This window comes from Phoca vitulina, unplaced genomic scaffold (assembly GCF_004348235.1).
Source record: "Phoca vitulina isolate PV1807 unplaced genomic scaffold, GSC_HSeal_1.0 scaffold4, whole genome shotgun sequence".
In the NCBI taxonomy this organism is placed as follows: domain Eukaryota; kingdom Metazoa; phylum Chordata; class Mammalia; order Carnivora; family Phocidae; genus Phoca; species Phoca vitulina.
Genome location: NW_022589707.1, coordinates 38,866,707 through 38,872,807, shown reverse-complemented (window position 1 = coordinate 38,872,807; position 6,101 = coordinate 38,866,707).

Here is a 6,101-nt window from a genome sequence, read left to right as displayed (position 1 = left end):
AAATCTTTAAAAAAAAAAAAAAAGAAAGAAAGAAAATGGTTCTAGCCCAGTCTCCCTCCTGACCAGCTATGTGGTCGTTGGCGTGTCCCCTCTCCCCATCCCCCACCTTTGTTCCCTCCTCTGTAAAAATAAGAGTATGGACTCATTTCCGAGTTCCCTCCAGGCACTGCTGTTGGGGGAATGTATCTTGTCTTGGCTAGTGGGGTTAGGGAGGGTGGGAAGCAAAGTTTATAAGGAAAATGCTGTCTTGTGAAACTGGGGCTGGGCAACCGACATTAGCAAAACTATTTCTCTGATTTTGAGCCCATCTTCCTTAGAATCCCTTTTAGAAATAAAAACCCCAGCCAAAATAGTGGGTGTATATTAGCCCAAATGCTGACATCCCGGAGTACTTTCTCCTGCCTTCCTACACTTCTCTTCTCTTTGTGATCAATGATATGGAATAAAGAGCTCTAACAAAATAGGAAGATTTGGAGTGTTTTGCTTAGGGATGTAACAAGCAGTCTCATTTCCTTTAGAAATGAATCTCGTTTCCATAGGGAAGTCAGGTCGGGTGGGACGCTTCATTGTTTCTAGTGTTCATTGTGGACATGAATGGGTCGAAGTCAAACAAAGTAAACCAAATTAAAGCCACTACGCAGTGCTTGGACCCTGCGCCGGGGCTGGAGGGGGCGGGCTTGTGCCTGTATGCGGGGGGGTTGGGGTGTCTCTGGGGGCTGGCACATAGTTTTGCCTGGTGCCCTGCCGAGTTGGGGTGAGCGAACATTCCTTTCCCTGTGGCAGGCCAGGCCATGCATTACTTTGGAAACTCAGGAAATGGCCAGCAATGTACTTTTCCTCTTAGAGCCGCAGTAGGAAGGTAACTTTGAAATATTTTGCCTATCTCTGACCCACTTTTTTCCCTTTGGGAGCAGAAAACATTGACATTTATAAAAAATCTGGGCAAGCTGTAGTTAGGCAGCCTAAGAATGGGGTAGGCATTTCCTATTAGGTAATATTTAAGGGATCCAGAGACATTTTCTCCTGATTTTCTAGGAAAACATGGCAACCGCACAGATGGAGGAAAAACAGCAGTAAAAATAAGTTGGTCCTTTGGGATGCTTTTTAATTGGAAGCCTCTAGAGGTCAGCACTGCATAAAAAAGGGCTTTGTAGTTCTGGGTCAACCTGGTGCCCATTTCTTGGGGGGAGTGTTTGGGAGAGGAGGGCCAGCATGCCCCCAGCAGGGAGAAAGAGGGTGAGCAGCCCAGCCGTGCATGGGGGAGGAAGGTGTAGGGTCCTTTCCTTTATACAAAATTCTAACATTTGTCTTGGGTTGGTTTTTTGTTTTGTTTTGTTTTGTTTTTTTAATCCCCTTCTCATCCATCTTTCTGCACCGCTCCCCCACCCTGGTATGCACACACTGTCAGCTCAATAAACACGACTTATTGACCGATCGGTGAAGCATGGCATTTAGCTCCCTCGGAGAAGGGCTGGGGAGATGCCAGAGAGGAGATGGACGGCACATTGCATTTTGCTTCGAGCAAGGGGAGAGGCCCCTCTGTTCCCAGGCAGCCTGGGCCTTTCTCATGATCAGCCAGCAAGCCCTGCCAAGCCCCGCAGCTTCCAGTCAAACTTCAGGATGCCATGGGCAGTGCTGGGACCCCAGGTTTCTACTTGGAACCCACATCGGGTGCCCTGAGGCTCCCAGATCGGGGCTGGGTAGGGAAGGATTTGAGTACCTTTAGGAGATCTGGCCAGAACTGAGGTTGTTGGGAGCCCCTGAAAACTGGTGGGACACGCCTGGGGCTGGGGTGCTCCGGAGCGTGAGGTGCAGCGGCAGTATGCCGCGGTAGCTCAGACTGCACGGACCGCCGCAGGCCAGGGGCCCCCCGAGGTGCCCCCGGGTTTCTCTTAGCCCAGCAAGGAACAGGAAAGCCTTTCTTCCCCCCTCTCTCTCTCCTGCTCAGGGTTTTTATCATTCCTGCCTACTGAGTTCGGCCTAACCCACACGACAGACAGCGTCTGGTGCTGGGTGATTTGATGGAGCCTGGGACCCACTCACTGAAAAGGGACATTGGTGAAAAGAACAATCCACATGTCACAAGCACCATGGAAGCCCAGACTCCCCCCAAAAATATCTTAACACTTAGCAGCTTACCAGTATTCTCACTGCTACCATTAGGTTTCAAATGATGTTTTTTGATCCTTTTAAGTGCGGACAAGGCCCAAGGGACCCTGCTCCCTGGTATCGGCTGTACTCTGTGCGAGCATGGAACGGCCTGATGACCCTTCAGTCGCCTTGTCATGAAGCCCACAGTGCTATGTCCCAGCTGTGTAGGCCGTTACCTACAAACATCTATTTTAACAAACTTTCATAAAGCCCCTTCTAGGTACCAGGCACTCTACTAAGTTCCTTTTAACTCCTGATATCCCTCCAACATGAGGTAGATGTTACGAGTGATGGCCCCCTTTTACAGATGAGGAAACCGAGGCACACAGAAGTTAAGCAAATTTCACAAGATCACACAGCTAGTAAGTGTGGGAGCTGGGATTCGAACCAAGGCACTTTGGCTTCAGGGCCCTTTTAAACTACTCTGCTGTGAATAGGTATCGGGGTTGGTCTTACTTTTAATGAAACCTCTGGTTCTTTTTGTTCAGCACGGCAGAGGCCTACCCTTAAACTCTGTGCAGTGAATGCTGTCCGTCTACCTGGTTGCTGTGCACAGGACAGACTCAAGAAAACGGTTCATCAGGTCTCTGCCTTGCCCAGGATCTGGTTGGGCATGCAACCTGGTTGAGTGGATTAGGACGATAACTGATACGTTTTTTCCAGTATCCATGTGCTTGCAAAGATTTGAAAGTGATCGGAAGAACTGGAGCAACAGGTTTGTTAGAATCATTTAGTGACTGGTAAAATGAGATTATCTCTAGGCAGGGGCGAAGCTGTGGAAACAACCAGTAGGCCCCCCTTTCTGTACCCTTCTTCTAGGTCTCGCCCCCTGAACAGCCCTTTCTGAGGCCATTACAGACTCTTCTACTAACAGAAGAGGCTATTATGGACTCGCGGTCATGAAGGGCCTTTCACCCAAGCTTACCCGGAAATAGCCAGGAGCCCAATTCAGTCTGTGGTCAGGCCAGGACCTGAGAGCAGGGAGAAAGTTCTCCTCGTCCACTCCCACCTGATACCAGTCAGCAGAGTCACCACTACACACTGAAGACGTGAGTCTCCATGTATGTCCTGGAGCCATCCCAACACACGTCCAGCCCGCCCTCCAGCCCCGGCCTTTCCTCCTCGGTGCCCCCTCCACCCCCTGCCCCTCTGCTTGTCTTAGCACAGCTTCACGCAGAAGGAATGCCTGGCAATCAAAGAACACGTTCAGAGGCAAAGTGAATTTGCTTTGAAGCTCATCTGCTTGTTTAGATGATCTCTACCATAGTTTCCTGCACTAATGCAGGGGAAGAAGAGCCGACCAGATCAGAGCCCGTAAGCATTGTTGGTGTCCCAACCCTACCTTCCTTGGTTCTGAGATCCCAGGGCTCATCACATAGATCCCTCATGATGGGGACCCTGTGGTCTTGGCATGCCAGCGTGGGCTCGTGGGTAAACGGCTGCAGGAGAGCGTGCCATACCCCAGGAGCAGTGCTTTTGCATTTTCCAAATGATGCACAGATGAAAGGAAGGAAAGCAGAAAAGGTGAGGCCCTGTAGGGGCATCTGGGTGGCTCAGTCGGTTAAGTGTCTGACTCTCGGTTCCGGTTCAGGTCATGATCTCAGGATCAGGGGGTCTAGACCCGCGTCTGGCTCTGTACTCAGCATTGAGTCTGCTTGAGATTCTCTCTCTCTCTCCCCCTGCCCCTCCCCTCGTTCGCACTTGCTCCCCCCCAACTCAAATAAATAAATCTTAAGAAAAAAAAAAACAGCAACAAAACCCAATCCTTTAAACCTATCAATTGCCAAGGAACATGAAGCTACACAGGTTTGGAAAGAGAAGGGCACAGTGTTACAGGGTAATGAAGACAAGTTGGTTTTCTGGATCTGGCTATTCCTTCCTATATGGCCTTGGTCTTTTAAATCTGTAGTTTCTTCTGCTTCGAAGGGTTAAGGGCCACTTTGAGCCTTGGGCTGCAAGGGGCAATAAAAATACAAACTGTTGTGGAGAATCAACTTTAAAACGGGCCTGGGAAGTGTCAGAGTTGACCAGTTTCTGACTCCAGGATTCCCTGTTATCAGAAATGTGAATCTAATAACTAGAGAGGATAGGAGCGACAGCCTCGCCCCAAATCTCGCTCTGCGATAGGATTTCAAGTGGAATGCACCCTTCATTAGGTGCACCGAGGTGAGGGCTGTATCGGGGTCGGCCTCTGCCCCCACCCACCCTCCTCCATTCACTCCTTCCCCACCTTGCCTGACATGGAGCGCTTTGTAATTTGCAGTCCGTCTACATTTAATATGGGGGTATAATTACGTTCTTTATTAGACAACACTATGTCTTCAGAAGCATGTCCTTTGTATTTGCAAGTGGCCTTAGCTTTTAAACCGAACTCAGAGGAAAATCTGTATGAAACATAACTGCTGCGTAGCCTGTGCCGTTCACCAGCTGACTTGTACTGCGTTGTTCGACCTGGTGCTTTGGCTGACAAGTTGGGCTGGACTTCGTGATGGAGCTAAACTGTCCTGATCTCTTTTCTGACTCTTTCTGACTCTGGCCAGCTCCTAAAGGACTCCCATAACTGGTTATAAGAAGGGCGAAGCGGGATGACAGGACTGGTTTGGGCTAAAGCCCCCGCCGTGCTGGAAACATAAACCAGGGCTCTCCTCAGGGTGGGTGGGAAGCCTCTTCACATACAGCCTTTAAGCTTTTGAAGAAGATCTCTTATCCACATGCAAGCCAACAATGTCATCTAAGTCCGTGCTAATGAACTCATCAAACCCATCCGCAGAGTCTGTTTGCTTCAGAAGCGGGGCCAGCCCTCTGCTTGGTGCATGAAAGCGTGCTCCCCGAGCTGCCCTTCAAACCTTGCTCCGTCCCCGTCCTCTTCAGCTCTAGAAGAGCCCACACAACATTGGCCACGTGCTCTTGAAAATCGCATTTGGAAGCTAGCGTGGGTGAGTCTGGGTAGGATTTTGGCGAAACAGATGCTGAATCAGGTATGGTGGTGGCTGCTTGGAGTCCATCTCCCAGGGCCGGGGTCGGGGGTGGGGTCCTGCCTGCTGCTGAGGGAGAGGGTTCCAGATGTGGAGCGGGGCCGAGCAGCTGCTGGGAAACACAATGACCACAGTCTCTTGGTCTGTCATCAAGACAATGGCACTTTTGTAAATCTGCTAGAAATAGAACTTTTCATGTGGCAGCGCAGTGTGCAACCCTCTGGAGCAGTGATGTCACAAGGAGGCAGAAACTAGGGAATTCATCCTCTTGGGCAGGGTGACGAATCTTGTTTCCCAACCTCTGCCCATGTACTGATGTCACCCATTTTCCCCAAACCACACCAGCCGGGGGTGAGCAGAGAATCACGACTGCAGACAAATTCTCATTTCTCTGGTGCTGACACTGACTTTGGGGATTCCCAGCCCTTCTTAGATTCCTCCCACCTATTTTGGCAGAGGCTGGAACTTGCCATCCTCCTGAAATAGGGTGGGTAGCTCCCTGGGGTAACCCCTGTGGTGCTGAGTAGGGGTGGTTTAGCCGGGGCAGGAAGGCTCAAGGTCCTGGGGGATTTGAAGTCTCCTTTCCCATCCAGGAAGTACTTTACTGAAGATGTGTGCATCAGGTGCCTCCACACTATAAAAGCTATTATGCTTGGTGTTGATCATTAAAAAGTGATTTCTTGACCCTCAAAGTAACAAAAGTCTGGGCTGCCAATCAAAGCTATAGATAAGCGAGTTTCCAACTTCAGGCTCTTAAGGGAGCCTGTGAAACATGCAGGTTCTGATAGACACAGATAGCTGTGTGTTTACAAATACTCCAGGTGGTGCTGTCTCACGGGGTCCGTGGACCACACTTTGAGAAACGCTGAGGTTGAGCTGGCCTTCAGGCTAGGAATCATTCACTGTGTTGAGAGGGAGCCAAGATTCACCATGCGGTTCCTGAGTGCCAGGTGCTGGACAGAATGCCTTCATGGT